Source organism: Canis lupus, chromosome 21 (genome assembly GCF_048164855.1).
Source record: "Canis lupus baileyi chromosome 21, mCanLup2.hap1, whole genome shotgun sequence".
Classification (NCBI taxonomy): domain Eukaryota; kingdom Metazoa; phylum Chordata; class Mammalia; order Carnivora; family Canidae; genus Canis; species Canis lupus.
The window spans coordinates 47546838-47563901 of record NC_132858.1 but is presented as its reverse complement, the minus strand read 5'-3'; the positions used below and the strand labels follow the sequence as shown (position 1 = coordinate 47563901).

General features: G+C 44.0%; 1 long non-coding RNA gene across 3 annotated transcripts in view; it reads left to right on the top strand.

Annotated features, from left to right (window-relative positions):
* Positions 1–17064, top strand: part of LOC140613154 (uncharacterized) — a 172107-nt gene that overhangs the window by 98157 nt on the left and 56886 nt on the right. For 2 of the 3 annotated variants that reach the window (XR_012014309.1, XR_012014311.1), the window contains one exon: positions 11288–13799. This is a non-coding gene — a long non-coding RNA (uncharacterized lncRNA). The remainder of the gene's footprint in view (positions 1–11287; positions 13800–17064) is intronic. The other variant, XR_012014310.1, reaches the window with a different exon arrangement.

Genomic DNA, 17064 nt, shown 5'->3' with positions numbered 1-17064 from the left:
GAGAGCCCTCATCCAGGCCAGACATCATGCAGGACCACAAAAGTGGAGTGGAGTTTGGATGACAAGGGACTTCCAGCCTTCCAAACCAGACTTCTGGACGGGCACACAAGATGGAACCTATTTATCATCTCCATTTGTGGACTTTTTTGAAGAGAAACTTGACAATAAAGAGTAAAATAAAGAAATACCCATAATGTATTAGATACAGGGCTAATTTCTCCATTAAAAAAAAAATCTCTGATTGTACTTGGAGAAAGAATGTGAGAGAGTCAGAGCATCTCATATATGACAGTAATAAGAGAAACTGATATTTCTAGAATGCCTATGATTTTTTTTCGATGTGGTGTTTGTTTCTACATTCAACAAGTGATTTTGGTTGTCTGTGATGTGCTGGGCTCCCTGAGGGCATCATGGGGTTTGTGGAATTGTGAAGATAAAAAGGCTGTGGGAATAGAGAGGGAAGGAAGGATGAGGACCTTCCAAAGCGAGCATTTAAGAAAGCTCTAGAGGAACTGAACTTGAAAAAATGGGTAATATTTATAATGAAGGAAATGGTGTAGAAATGACATTTTAGTGAGAAAGAGAAAAAAGACCTGGGAATAAAAATTGGGGGAGGGGGAGTAAGAATTCCAGGGAAGAGTTTAGTATGTTCAGAACATGCACTATGCTAAGTGTATCCTGGGTATTAATTAACAACTCCTCTCATAATTACATGTGGTATTAATCAGTACAAGGTGATGATATGCTCATATTTTCATACCTTGGGGCTCTGAGGAAAACAAGTGACATTTTTAGGACACAGAGGTTGGGAGAATAACTCAGTCATGACTTCTGTTTGGTCCTGGGAGAAAAGTTCAAACCACTGGCTCAGCCGGGAGCTGTCCCTCCATCTCTGGGCAGGAAGGAGTTACTGGCAGGCTTTCAACCTCAAAGGATTGCTGTAATTAGTAGATAAAAGTATATAAACACCTAAAACAAAGCCAGGAGCACGATGTGTACTTGGCACACAGAAACTGGGGATTTGTGACCAGTAAAGGAGTGTTTCTAACCTTATAGGGGCATCAGGATCACCTGGAAGCTTCTTAAATCAGAGCACTGGGCACAGCCCCAGGTTTCTGATTCAGAAGCTCTGGGGAGGGTCCAAGCATTCACATCCTCAGATGATGCTGTGGAGACCCCAGCACTGGGCCATCCTGCCTTTCTCTGCTATGTCACTTCACACACCCACTCTGAGCTTTTGCTTCTTCCTGCCAGGGGCCTCTCAAGCAACTCTTGTCTCAGAGACAGGAAGCTGATAAACTCAGCCAAGGAAGGGTTTTAGATAACTCATTAATTTACTATCTATTGCTTAATATAAATGAGAAAAAGTCCAAAGGTAGACATTATCTTGGGCACTTCAGGTCATGAAGGGTTAAAAATATTTAGAGAAAGGGAGGGTTCATAATACTTCTAAACTCATACCTCTCTCATTCATTGGTGAGGTGACTTTGGAAATCTCAGAATCTCTTGGCTAATGAAATATAGTCAGATATTTCTACATAGCTTAGAGGTCACTGCCTTCGGTTGGCCCAGGAATACCAGAGAATTCAAGTTCCTTTTTCATCTGTTTCTCCCTCTTCCCTCTGTACAACATTCCCTACCTCATTACATAGAAACGTGCTACCCTGAGAACCCCAAGATGGCTCTGACTGACCCTTCTGCAATAGACAGAGCATCATTTCATCTGACATCCAACCAATATAGACAAGGTGTCAGTGGTGTCCGTTCAAATACTTTCTTCGAACTTTGATGTTTTGTTTTAAATGTCTTCACGTCAGAGTTCAAGGACAGAGAACCCTGGCCCAACTCTGTCACTCAAAGATCGTGAGATTGCCAAGTGGAGGTTTCGAAAAGAAGCTGAGCTTTTCTAGGAAACCACCAGTGTTCCAGCAAAAGCCATAGCATAATGAGAACTTCTGTGGGGGAACTGGAAAGCACCAGCTATGGAAAGAAAAGGCAGTATGTGGGCTGGACATCTAAATAATTCCGTGCCCCTTACCCAACTTGCACTTCCAGTGTAAATAAGCAAACCTGTGTGGGAGGATTTCTGTCTTCCTGTCAGCAGAGATAAGGAGCCACATCAGTTGGGAGAGCCCCCTGGAAGCACCGGAAACACAGCTTCCAAACATCACTGGCCTGTCGAATCTGCAGTGAACAGCACCCCAACCAACCCCTTCTGGCTGGCAGGACCACAGCAGCCGAGCCCACAAGGTGCACATAGCTGCTTCTTGACAACTGACCTTGTAGACCTCATTTCCATTCAACCCAGCGGGTCTTCCCTGACATGTGCTCATGAATATTATTAGGTAAAGGGAACCGATATTTATTGAGTGCCTTCTGTGTACTAGACTTTGTGCTAAGTGCTTCACGAATAATATCTCATTTGATCCTCACAGCAACCCTGGGGAAATGCATAGCCTACATTAACAAATGTGGGAATAGAGGCTTATCCAAGGTTGAACCACTTGTTTAACATTCGTGATATGACAGGATTCAATCCTGGTCTGTTTGAGGTCCAACTATTGCTTTCACCAAAAAAAACTGTGTGTGTGTGTGTGTGTGTGTGTGTGTGTGTGTATGTTTATGGTAAAGCACAGAATTTACCATCTTAACCATTTTTAAGCATACAGTTGAGTGTTAAGTACATTCACCCTGTTGGTGAATGTACAATCCTGTACAACCCACCTCCAGAACTTGTTCATCTTGCAAAACTAAAACTCTATACCCAGTAAATATCAATACCCCATTCTCCCTCCCCACAGCCCCTGGCAGCCACCCTTCCACTCCCTACTTCTATGAATTTGACTACTCTAGATACCTCATACAAGTGGAATCACACAGTATTTATCTTTTTGTGACTGGCTTATTCCCTTCCTATAACATCCTCAGGGTTCATCCTTGCTGTAGCATTTGTCAAGTTGTCCCTCATTTTTAAGGCTGAACAATATTCCATTGTATGTACATATATCACATTTTATTTATCCATTCACCTATCCATGGAAGCTTGCATTGCTTCCATCTTTTGGCTGCAATGAATAATGCTGCTATGAACATGAGTGTGTAGCTATCTCTTTGAGACTCTGCTCTAAATTCTCCTGGATATATATCACGGTGGAATAGTTGGATCACTTGATACTTCTATTTTTAAGTTTTTGAGGAACCAACATTACTGTTTTTCACAGAGGCTGCACCATTTCACCTTCTCACCAACAGTGCACAAATTTCCAATTTCTCCACATCTTTGCCAACACGTTTCTTTTTTTTGGCCAATACTTACTTTTTCAAAAAAGATTTTATTTATTCATGAGAGCACAGAGAGAGACAGAGACACAGGCAGAGAGAGAAGGAGGCTCCCCACAAGGAGCCCAATGCAGGGCTGGATTCTGGGACTACAGGATCACACCCTGAGCCAAAGGCCAACGCTCAACCACTAAGCCACCCAGGCTCCCCAATACTTGTATTTTTGTTTCTGTGGTGGTAGCCCTTCTAATGAGTATAAAGTAGCATCCCATTGTGGTTTTGATTTGCATTTCCCTATGATTAGTAATCTTGAGCATCTTTTTCATAATGCTTGTTGTATGTCATCATTGGAGAAATGTCTCCTCAAATCCTTTACCTGGTTTTGAATCAATTTATTTTTGTTGTTGTTTAGTTGTAGGAGTTCTTCATATTCTAGATATTAATCCTTTATCAGATATATGATTTTCAAATATTTCTTCCCATCCCCTAGATTGCCTTTTTCACTCTGTTGGTTGTGTCCTTTGATGCACAGAAGTTTTTAATTTTGATGTAGTCCAATTTAATTTTTTACTTTATTTATTGTGCTTTTTATGTCATACCAAGAAATCACTGTCAAATCCAGTGTCATGAAGCTTTTCCCTCATGTTTTCTCCTCAGAGTTTTGTGGTTTTAGGTCTTATATTTAGGTCTTTAATCCACTTTCAGTTAATTTTTGAATATGGTGTTAAGTCTTTAGCTCTTTTCCTTATGCCTATTCAGTTTTCCCAGCACCAGTTATTGAGAAGTCTATCCTTCCCTATCAGATGATCATGGCACCCTTGTCAAAAATCATTTGACCATATATGCAAGGAATTACTTCTAGGCTCTATTCCATTGGTCTGTGTCTGTCTTTTTTTTTTTTTTTAAGATTTATTTATTCATGAGAGACAGAGGGAGAGAGGTAGAGGGATAGATAGAGGGAGAAGCAGGCTCCCTGTGGGGAGCCTGATGAGGGACTCAATCCTGGGACCCCAGGATCACAATTTGAGCCAAAGGCAGACACTCCACCCCTGAGTCACCCAGGTTCCCTGTGTCTCTCTTTATGCCAGTACCACACTATTTTGATTACTATAGCTTTGTAATAAATTTTGAAGTCAGGAAGTGTGAGACCTCCAATTCCATTCTTCCTCAAGACTGCTTTAGCTGTCTAAAGATCTCTTTTGAAGGGGAAATTCTAAATAATAATCATAAAGAAGACTATTGAAGTCCAGAAATGGAATGGAGTTCTTAAACACACAAAACTGTTTGGATTGCCTACAAACAATCAGTGTAGATGCCAGAATAGTTCTTTTTATAAGAACTTTAAAATGTCTGCCCTCTCCTTTGTAAGTTGGGTCAGTGGACTTAGAATTAGGCCTGTATCGCCTCCTGTCTCCTCTGTAATCACCTAGCCACTCAGGGTCCTGGCCAATGTCGTGGTTAGATGAGCTCCTCTAGATGGGAAGTTGTGCTGTCTTCACAGCCTTGAAATCAGGAGTCCTAGAGCAACAGGGCAGTAAACAGAGTGAGATTTATAGAAGCCCCACAGAGGTTGAGACCCTTCAGAAAGGGGAGTTTCCAGTTTTTATTTTAGTGGCAGAGGGTTAGAGCTTGGCAGAACAAAAACACCAAATTCACAGGAAATACCTCTTTTAATCCAAGGCACTGTGGCTGAATATGTGGAGTGGATGTGGAAAACTTTTTTCCCTTTCTTGAAAAAAAATATAATCAACAAGAAATATGAGAAAAGACAATATTGCTAGCACATTGGAAGAGAGTGGCGAGAGGTCCATGGGAGTCTGGAGACCAGTCAGAATGCCACAGCCAAGAAAACGTGAGCAAAAAGACAAGAATACAAGTGATGAGAGTAAAAGAAACCCAGGTGGCGAGTGACTGCAGAGATTTTCTCAGCACCCCATTGCTAGCCCTGGATTGTCCTAACACCCCAGAAGCTTTCCTTAGGTAGTGTGAGCAAAGGGTGGGGAGCAGGGGAAGGAGTCCTCATTCCTCTTACTCCTCTCTGTGACTCTGCCCACGCCCTGGAGCTCTTTCCTTCTCAAATATTCCCTAATCATCACCACAGTGGCCTTTGCTTCCAAGAAATCTTTGGGTTTTAAATTAACCCTCCCAGGATGCCTGGGTGGCTCAGTGGTTGAGTGTCTGCCTTTGGCTCAGGGCGTAATCCCCAGGTCCTGGGATCGAGTCCTACATCAGGCTCCCCGTAGGGAGCCTGTTTCTCCCTCAGCCTATGTCTCTGCCTCTCTTTCTCTGTGTCTCTCATGAATAAATAAATAAAATCTTAAAAATAAAAAATTAACCGTCTCCATCTAAACCCCCCAATTCCTCCCACCTCAACCCTTAACAAACCCTGTACATGCACGTGTGCACACACCCACGCACATATGTCCATGTGCACACACTGGATTATCTTTTTTTTCCTGCCTTGAGGCTGTTTCATGAGTGCCAGCTCCTGAGGGCTTGTCGTCCCTCACACAGGGGATTCTGAGAGATTGGCCTTCGGTGGCAAACACTTGTTAGAGAGGTAGCCTTGTGACACCTTCCCTTGGACAGAATAGGTAATTAGGGGACTTTGAATGAGAAAAGGGGTCTCTAGTGGAGAAAGAGTTGCCAACAGAATAGTTAGTAAAATTACAAGGGCAAAACAAGGTAATAAAACATATATAAAAGAAATAAAACAATAATTATGATTTGTAGAGCACTTTCTATTCACCAGGCTCTACTTTACAGAGAGTAAACATGTATTCTCCATGGAGAATGTTACATGGAGTATAACATGTATTTTCTTGGTTAATTCTGATAATTACACCATGAAGCAAATGTCAGTCCCATCTTCAGTTTGCTCATGCCGAAACTCAAAAGAAGGGAGATGAAGGTCCATGTGTTCTCCTTTGCAAAAACTCTGAGACTGGGTCTGAGAGGCAGAGATCTGGCCTCCTTTAATCAATCTGTTCTCCTTCTGTGTGTAGACCCATCATTCAGGAATGTCAGTCTGGGTTTATAAAGCAGTCGCCCAGTACAGTGATCCCCCAATGTCAAGAGGCAATTCATCACCTCCCCTTTCTGAAGAGTCCTAGAAATGTCCTCTCCAACATTGGCCATAGAAGAGTCAGGTACAGTACTAGTGAGTAAAATATGGCTATTTGGTCTATTTAGAGCAGCATCTATCCCATGTGTGAACAGGAATAGACCTGTGGAGTATACCCTGAACATCAGAAATGAGAGGCTTCATTGGAACTTTCAGCCACGGTCCCATTTTTGAGGGTTAGCTTCTCAGGGCCTCTGTTTGCTGCCTGCAGAATGGCGGGGGTTGTGGGGGGAATAAGGGAAATGGACCCACACACAGAAGGCATCAGTGAAAAGTCTCAAGAGAGTCTTCACACAGCCCTGCAGCAACCCTCTGCTTGTACCCAACACCAAAAAGTAGAAGGAAGGGAAGAAGCCTCGCCTTCTGCCTGTCGCAGCAGCAAGTAGGCAGACATTCTGGTGACCTGAGCTGTCTCCATCGCAAGGTCTTCTCACACCCTTTCCCCACTCCCATAAGTCAAGGCTTTCTCAGGAAGAAAAATACAAGAAAGATAAGAAGACCCACCCATCCCTCCCCACTGCTTGTAGGGTGTGTATGTGTTATAAGATCATTCTTTGCCTTTCCTGTGTTGAGTGACCCAACAACATTCTCTCATAGCAACTGCACTTTTATATGGATTAAGAACCAAATGTTGAAAACACAACAGAAAAAGGAATCTTTTTGCAGTTTCCAATATCTGACCTGCCAAGAACCAGGAGCTTCAGGGAAGCTAAATCAATTACTTAAGAAGTTTCCATTTTTTCAGCTTTTCTCAAGAAAAGTTGGAGGGAAACTCTAATCTACCTTTCCAAAAAAAAAAAAAAAAAGGAAAAGAAAAAAGAAAAGTACATACCCAGCAGTGAACTGATAACTAAGGCATTTCCACAGTTTTCATGTTGGATGGGAAAGCCTGCCCAGAGATTTGCCAAGAACACCAAAGCTGCCTCCAGAAGGCTTCCTGGGGTTGCAGTTGAAGTAGGCCTTTTAATTAGTGAATTTATCCAGGTTACTTAAGAAAACCCAATTTTTTGGAACTCAGCACTTTGAAGCAAAAAGAGTCTAAGGACATGGACTTTACTATCTTTTTCCTAGAATCTTATTGAAAATTGTGTCTTATGTATTTTAAAAAGCTTTGTTCAACTTAAAGGAGTTCACCTAATATATGTTGAACACCTAAATTTGCCTGGTTCATTGAATGCCTGATGTGAGAATTCAGAGACTCGATGTGAACTCAGGAGATCACAAAGTAAAGGAAAAGACAGCATATGAACAGAGATCTATGGAAGTAAGGAATCCAGGCTTCAAGAAAGGACATGTCAGTGTGGAGGAAAAAGGTTCTGCCTCAGAGCATCAAGACAGACTAGAGAAGAGTGACGAAGAGAAGTGTTCCTGGTTGACCAGGTGAATAAGGCAACCCAGAGAGAGGGGGCTTCCTTTGTGTTTTGGATTTTACGTGTGTTATCTTAGTTCATCCACTCACATGCAAGTGGGTTTCAGATGCCCCAGAATTGTCTTTCCATTTTACAAGTAAGGAAACTGAGGCAACAAGAGACAAAGTTACTTGTCCATGGGTACAGCTCAGTAAAGCAGGGTTTGCTCAGGTGTCTAATTCATAGTCTGTGAGTTAGAATCAAGGTGTGCTTTAGCTTGAGGCAGAAAGGCTTTGGTCTGGGAGGAAGGTAATGAGTTCTGCTGTCCGTATGTCACAGTTGCAGTACATGTGGGAGTAGATTAGCTGGAAATCAGGGTCTGGAATTCGAAGAGAGTTTGGAGAGAGATTTGAGAGCAGATTGGTGAGAGTTGAGGTATGTGTGAGAGTAAATGAGATCGGCCTGGTGTGTGGTGAGAAAAATAGCTATAGATAAGATCCTAGGGTAATAGAAAGAGTCAGAAGATCGATAGTACAAATGGGGAATGTGGCTAAAGCAGCAGAAAGAGAGGTAAAATCATGGAAACCAAAAGAGAGGTGAGTTTTAAGGAATGAGCAGGGTCAGTAAATGCCATTAATGCTGCAAGAGCTTATACAGGAGAACAGTCAGTCGATTTGGTGGTTTGAATTTTCAGGGACCTTAGAGACAAGACTTTTAATCCTGAGGTCAAAAGACAGAGAAGAGCTTGACAAGGAAGAAAGTGAGGATGAGAAAGCAAAAAATGTCAGGAAAGCGGACTATCACTACAGGGAAAGAGTTAAGTCTTGAGCTTTTAAGGGACAAAATAAGGATTATCTTGCTCTGTTGCTTGGTGCATTTTAGGATGGTGGATTTTTAAGAATGTTTGCATGTAGAAGGCAGAATGTCAGTGGAAAACAAATGGTCCTGGGATAAGGTAGAGGCAGAAAGTTTAAGAAGGAACAGAACCCCAGAGGAAGATGTGTAGAAGTCAGCCTCGCAGAGGTAAGAGATGCTGCAGACAAATTGGAAGGTCACTCAGATGGGGAACAATCCCAATCCTTGTCCTCATGTTCTCTGTGAAATCCATGTCAGGAGTGTGTGTTGCACATGAAGCACATTATGGGGAGAGTGAGATGTGGAGCTATGGAGGAAAATAGAAACTAGCAAAGGTATTTGCAGGAATGAAGAAATGTGGTGGGAAGATGTCAGAGGCAGGTCAGATTGTAGGAAAAATAGGATGTGTGGTGGCTTGATATCAATGGAGGGGACAGTGACGTAGCAAGAAAAATGGGTTATAGTTGTGATGTTCCCACTGAAAACACTACATAATTAAGCACATGTTACATGATATCTGATATCCTCTGTAGATGAAGACAGGAAGACCCATGCTAAGAAAAAACAACTTAAGTGGATAATTTTTTCAGGAATTCTCTATAGTGCCTCTCTAAACTATGTGCCCAGGACTGTGCTTAATATATATGTGGGCTATTTGAATTTTCCCAGTATGAATAGTTGCTATTGCTCCCTCCAGTTCACAATAAGGAAACTTAGGGTAGTTAAGGTACTTGTCTAAGGCCATCAAGCAAATTTGTTAGACTCAAACTTAGAATCCAGGTCTATCAGTCTTGTAATTGTATGCTCTTAAATATTATGTTTCCTGCTGTAGAACATTTTCTTTTCTTTTTTTGTAGAACATTTTCTAACATAAATTGCTGCAAAAGGTTTGATAGATACAGACATTTTTTAGCAAGGGGCCTTGATCTGATTATCTTCTTAAGGAGGTAAAGATATGAGCTTCTCCATTCATCCATGCACGCATTTACCCATTTGTTTATTTTAGGTTTTTTTTTTTTGAACATTTTGTTAAGCCATTTATTAATTGTTGTTTTTTAAGATTTTATTTATTTATTCATGAGAGAGACACACAGAGAGGCAGAGACATAGGCAGAGGGAGAAGCAGGCTCCCTGCGGGGAATCTGATGCGGGACTCAACCCTGGGACTCCAGGATCACGACCTGAGCCAAAGGCAGACGCTCAACCACTGAGCCACCTAGGTGCCCCTGTTTTACTTTTTTTTTTTTTTTTTTTTTTTGAGCATCCCTAATGAACTCAGCAACAGGCAAGTCAGCAAGGATCCTTGTGTGAAGGAGACCTGATTCCACCCTCAAGGAGCTTTCTGCCTCTGAAGAAACAGTCAGTCAACAAAAACATTGACTTATCTGTTGACAACAGTGTGAGAGAAGACCGTGTGGCCACCGAGGGGGACCGGGGTGAGGGGTTGCTCTTCCTGCAGGTCAAAAAAGATTCAGAGAGTAAGTGGCTGGGTCTGAGTTTAGGGGATGAGCAGGTGTTAGGTGGGCTCCCCATGGGACTGGGACTGGGAGCACAGGAGGCAGGGAGCAACCCCTGACATGAGGTAAAGCTTAGGGCATTGTAGGGCATGGAACAACAAAGAAGCCCGAGTGGCTAGAGTGAGTTCCCGAATAGCTACAAGCTGCCTTCTTCCTGACTTTTGATATATTAGCATGCCACCTGCATAATTATTTCAATGATATATTTGTTTAAATCGACTATTTAAAAATAATCTTGCTTCAAATTGAAGAATCCACAAAATTGCTGTTTTGCTCCATAGTTAATTATTTTTTCTAAGACATTAAAATTAAAAATATTCGTCTGAGTATCTCACAAATCCTCTGCCATGTGCATAACAGAGTGTGAATACCCTGGGCCAGAGCATAAAAGTGAGAATCTAACTGGTGTGTCTTAAGCCTCCAAGACTTGGGACCACTTGGGAGTATAAGGGAAACAGGGATCCTCTGCAGGGACCAGGGTGTGCACAAGCACACACACTCACACGTGGTATTTTGTATGTCATTTCAGAATGATAAGGGGGAGGGCCTGGAGGTTCCTGAATGAGAATTTAAGTCACCTCGTGTAGGACTAAACAGGCTGCATTGTGAGTGGTTGTATGAAAGCCTGAAAGAGCAAGCATGAATCCACCTGCTATTCATCTTATTTGGATTCCGTGAGGCCACCTGGTTGTACTAAATAGCCAGAGATAATTTTAGGAACCTTGTCATCTTAGCAATATGAAGACAGCAGCCATAAGAGGTCCAGGCTAAATGCAAATTAGTCTTGGCCTGTGTTGATTGGGTACGTCAGCCCTCCACTGACTGGCTGAAGGAACAGATTGAGCGAACTCAGCAGGCAGCTAGTGGCAAAAAAAAAAGAAAGCCACTGAGGAGCAGAACAGGGTCACTGCCCCCCCACCCCTCCGTTGCGCACGCACTGGCTTCACAGCCTGTCAGCTAGCCTGTGGGGCAGGGAGGTGGGGAGTCTGGCCAGACGGTGCCGAGAGGGTGTGGAGGGGCAGCTGGAGCCACCAACCAGGAGCAGATTCATGCTATTCAAGTTCTCAGCTCCATTGCTGAGGCTGGGGCCTCATTAAGTGCTGCCCTCCCTCACCCCTAGAGAGGGGGCCAGACAACAAGTAATGTTTGTCTTCTGTTGGCAGAACGATGCCACTTAGAGGGCCCTCTGCCTTCCTCTAAAGACCAGAAGAAGAGCAGACGGAAGGAAGGAAGAAGGAAATGAAGCAAGGTAGGATGGATGAACATGCTCAAGAATGTGGCTACTGCCTTAAACCTACCACTGTTCAAGCTCCAAACAAGTGACCAAGAGCACGTGTTAAATGGTGAGTAAATGAAAAGGTCAGCGTGTCCAGGGACCCAGTTAACCTCAGCTCGGTGCACAAGAAGGCCCAATTAATCCTCGTTAGCTCAGCTTCGGTGGGGTTATACGTGAGCAGCTCTGGGTGCTCCGGCTCCAGCCCGAGTTGTGTTCCTATACCACCAAGCCCTGCTGTGAATCTTGTTTTCTCAAGGCTCAGACTCAGCTTTAAACGCTCATTTGTTTCACCCAAGAAATAAAGAGCCTGTGGCCCAGAGGTGATGAAGTGTTCTTTCTAAATCTGTCTCATTTTTCTCTAAAATAAGAATTCTCCTGACCACACAGATGTTACATGACTCAAGACACACCGTACCCCATCTCCCTTGCATACTGACACATGGCCTCTTCTGAATTCTAGATGATCTGATTCTGGGTAAGGAGTTGGACCATGTCAACATAGCCTCATTTAAGTGCTTTAAGCAGAATGAGTAGTGTAATTAAATTGCTTATGCCTCTTGTGTTTTATTGGTTTAACAACCTATTATAATGAGTATGCTGTCGTTAAGCTACGCAATTTGATGCTAACATTCTAGCACTGTAAAGTATGAGGACAGCATCCACATGACCAAATCTCTGTGAAGACGGCAACTTTGATTTTGACAGTTTCATCCTTCTGTTCTGGTCTCCTTTCCATGTCAGTTTTCTTTTCCCAGGTCGTTTTTTCCACTTGGCACCCCTAGACTGCTTCCTACTCTTCTCTTCTTCAAAACCTTGTCCTCAGGTGGGGCTCAGTTCATTCAGGCAGAGCCAATCCAGCCCATTATAGGTCAGTGTTCTCTCAAGTCTGATCCCGGGACCCCCTGCAGCTGGAACATGTGGGTGCTTGTGGACAGTTCAAATTCCTTGGGCTCCACCAACTGAAGCACAGTTTCTCAGAGTGGGAAATAAAAATAAGCATTTTCATTAAGTTGCTCAGGTAACTCCAATGCATGTGCAAGTGTGTGTATTAACAGACACACGTAGACATCACTGAGATGAAGTGCTTGGCCTCTGGAAGGCTCTAAGAGAAGTTTTTAGACCCTACAGACCTAGAGGTTTAGGACAACTCTCTAAGAGCTGATCTAGGCTGGGACACATGAGACATACTTGGATGATGGAGTTCCCTGTATATGAGCTTCTCAGATCCAGGTATCGATGGCTCCTTCCACAGAAGGCCAGCAGAGAAGTAGCAAAATTTAAATGGCCATACCTCTCATCCAGAGGGCAGAAATGAAAGCTGGTATGTTAGGAGAGTAAAGAGAGAAAGCAATACTGGAAAGGGAGATAGCCTTAGGAAGGATGAATGGGGAACATGTTTGCACATATTGATCTGATTGCCTGAGGTCTGTGAACATGAATGTTATTCTGATGTCCTCATGGTGGCAGAAGTAATGGTGCCCAAGCCACCTCTAATTTGAGTGTTGAATGACCAAACATGGGTACCCTACTAGTTTCCTCAGCCCTGCACACATTGTACAAAACAGAAGCTCCTCCCCTCCCGCTGCCACACAATCAAATGCATTCACTGCAGGAGCCTGGAGATGAGGCCCTGTGTCATTTCAAAAGTGAATTCTATGTGGAGCATAGACCAGTCTACTGGGGCTGAACCAGTTTATTTTATCACCCAGTGAGACACCTGAAGGTAGACTCCACCAAGTTTTTAAAGTCCAAGCCTTCTTCTATCCTTCTGATCTGCCTTCCTTAGAATGTAGCCTCATCCTTATGGTGGTTGTACCCTGGCCTTCCCTCTGCATTCCAGGCAAAAGGAGAGAAAGGGAAGCAACAAGAAGGAAAGGCCCAATTTCTATAGGGAAAACCAAATGGTCCCAGAAATATTCTGCTTCTCACTGGTAAGAAATATCTGAGATGGCTACCTCCAATTGCAAGAGAATATCTTGCTTTTATCTTAAAAATGTGGAACACTGTCTCCTTGAACAAAATTGGGATTCTATTAGTAAAGAAGAAGAGACATACGGATACTGGATAAGTAATGGGCAGTGAGTGACCAGGCCTAGAGATGTGCCATTGGCTTATCTGGGGACGATGATATTTTTGCTAAATGTATTTGCTTGTCTTTACAGTGCGGTATGAGTAGCATTGACGCTAAGCTCCTCCTCTCTTCAAGTATTTCCTCTGCTTTTAACATGTGCCTCCGGCTTCTTGTGCCTAGTTTTAAGTCCATTCATTCATTCATTCATTCGTTGAGACCCCACTCGGGGTCAGGCACGGGGCCCCATGCTGTGGGCATGATGGAGTGAAGCTGACTTCTGCTGTCATGGAGCTGGCGTGCCAGCAGAGGGAGGAAGACACAAGAGCAGGTAAGTATAACACAGAGGAGTGGGGATCCCTGGGTGGCGCAGCGGTTTAGCGCCTGTCTTTGGCCCAGGGCGCGATCCTGGAGACCCCGGATCGAATCCCACGTCCGGCTCCCAGTGCATGGAGCCTGCTTCTCCCTCTGCCTGTGTCTCTGCCTCTCTCTCTCTGTGTGACTATCATAAATAAATAAAAATTAAAAAAAAAAAAAAAAGAAAAAACACAGAGGAGTGCTGTGATGAGGGAAGGAAGTGATGCAACCAGGCACATGATACGGCAGGGTGCCAAATCCACTGTGGGGATAGGGAGGCTGCTCGGGGAGTAATGAAGAAGGAAGGAAGTGGAGACGAGTGGGCAGGCTATTCAAGGAAGAATGGCCAACACCTTCCAAAGGATTGGGGGCAGGGGGGAAGAGTATTGATTTGCCTTCTGAAAACATTTAAGGTTCAGAATGTTTGAAATCTAGAAATCTTGTTTTGCAAAACGAGGAAAAGTCGTCAGAAGAGAGATGGACAAGCATCAGATCATGATGCCCTTGTTGGGACAGCACAGGGAGCAAATGAAGAGCTTGAAGCAGCAGTCACAGATGGTCACAGAAGGTCATGTTGAAATCTCTCTCAATTCTTTAGCTCAGATAACTCCATTCGAATGGTTTTCCTTTTATCTGGTGAAGCAACTGGGAGGAAAACAATTTTATTTTTTTAGTCATTAATGGCAGTACCGTGTAGACACAGCTTCCAACATCTATGAATCAGAGAGACCAGGCCACACTGCTAGTGTGTTCACTGACCTGTGACATCTGCAGCCATGTCACGAGCCATCCAGACTTGGCATAAACCTACGTGGCATAAACCTTGAGCATAGAACCTACTATCCAATCTGTGACATCTAATGAATCCTCAACTGTGAGTGAGCACTGCAGCACTTCCTCGGCTGTCCTCCCTCTCCTTCACAGGCCACCAGGGCCCTCCCCCAACTCAACAGGCAACTGCTGCTTCCAGCCAATGAAGACTCACCTTGGAATTAACCCAATTTCTCTTTTTATCGTAAGTGCAGATCCCAAAGAGAAACGTCAGCATATATTCAGGATTTATAATGTGTGATTGTTTAAGGATGGAAATCAGGGTGGTATTGAAAATCCTCAGATACTGAATTAAAACGTGAAAATTCAAGCAGAAGATCATCTGGAAATCTACTTTTCTGAATTTCTTAGCAGGAAAGGATGAAGGGAGAATGGGGAAAGGGAGTAGAGAGTGCAAGGACATACGGAAGATACTTATTGGCCATTTCTTATTATGTAACCATCATCTTCACACATATTTCCTGGCCTTTATGTTAGCACTTCTCCAGTTGATAAGTAAGCTGGAGTTCAGACAGTCAGTGAACTCCCACGGGATGAAATCCCACATTCCCCATTTCACCAGCTCACCTGGTAAGAAAGACCTTAAGATGAAAATCCCAGCTTGTGTACTCTTCAGAAAAGCCAAGTAGAAGCAGAAGACCTGAGATCAATCTGAAGATCTTTGCATGTGGTCTATACAAATACCTGCATATGAGGGTGTATAGTAGCTCTATTCATAATTGCCAAAAATTGGTAGCAGCCAAGAAAGATATCCTTGAATAGGTGAATGGCTACACTGGTGAGTGGTGCACATGTGCAGTGGAATACTATTCAGCCGTAAAAGAAACAAGAGACATGGAAAAACTTTTGGCGCCTGTTGCTGACAAAAAGAAACCCAATCTGTAAAGGCTCCATCCCAGATGGTTTTAGCATTTATGACATACTGGAAAAGGCAAAACTAGAAAGACAGTGAAAAGGTCGATGGCTGTTAGGTAGGGGTTGGGGAGAGGGATGAGTGGGTGGGGCCTGGGAGATTTTTAAGGTGATGAGACTATTAGGGATGGCACTGTAACGGAGGATACGTGACAGTGTGCATTTGTCAAGAGCCATGGAATGCACAGCATCAGGAGTGAGCCCTGATGTAATCTGTGTACTTTAGTTAATAATAGTATAGTGATACTGGTTCATCACTTATAGCAAATGTATCACACTGATGGAACATGTAAAATAGGAGAAACCGGGAAGCGAGTATGAAGGAACTCTGTACTTTCCAAACAATTTTTCTGAAAACCTAAAACTGCTCTGAAAAATGAAGTCTATTAAAAGGAGTCTCTGGCATAAGTTTTTCCTGGGAGGAAGACATGGAGGCTTTAGATGCTCGTGGTGGGCCTCTAAAGCAGAGGTGGGGGCTTCCCAGGGCGGAGGAGACTTCCGTAGAGACCCATGTGTTCAGGTGGGCACCTGACCCCTACCACACAGCTGGAGGGGTGTGGCCTACCACTGCTGACTCTGGAGAGTCTCTAAGTTACATGCAAAGTCTGGAGGGGGGCTCTCCCCTCTGTTTTGGGGGTGGTCCGACTAGTGTGTGATTAGGAATTTTCAAGGAGTCATGATCCCAAAAGCTTAGGCCCATTGCACAAGTGGCACTGCCCTCACTGTAACATTTAGAGTGAGGTGACTCATGGTCACATCAGGCTCTTCAGATGACTGAGTTTTCAGGTCATGGCACGGCATGTGGGCTGGCTGGCTGGCTGAGGAGTCCTCACGAGGGCTCCCGCATCACCGGGGACACCAGGAGAGGAGGGCAACAGCAAAGACCAACTGAACCAGGCTGCGAACATTCAGAAATGCTAAACTTTTGATCTGAAAGACATGTCAAAATTATGATTGGTGGTGCCCCTTGGTCCTCCAAAGGTAGCTCTTCTCTGGAGGCATGTTTAAAGAATCCTGGCTACTGCTACTGAGAACTGAACAGGAACATTCCAGCAAGTCTGCAAGGGAGGGAGGCATGACTGGTCGCCCAGGGGAGGAGACCTGGGCTACAGGTGGGGCGAGCAGCCTAAGGACCCCAGCCAGAGCACAGAGCACGTGGGACAGCCCCTCTGGAGCTGGACTGCAAACTCACTCAGGCTTTGCTGCGCTCTGTGTTAGTAATCAGCGTGGCCCCAGATGCTCTCAGTCATCTCAGAGACTCTCCAGTGTTCAACACAAGCAGAAGATCTAAGTGTTTTTCTTTCCCGAGGCCTTCCTGAAACCTCCTGTGTCCCCCTTTATCCCATGCTGGCTTTCCCTACGTACCGGGGCCTCAGCCTTAAAGAACCAGGAGCATGTCTTCTTTTTCCCTTGGCTTCCAGCTCTTTTGCCATTAGGAAGGTACCCACCACACTAAATTTAAGGACAAGAGATAGGATCTAGACACTAGAGGCCCT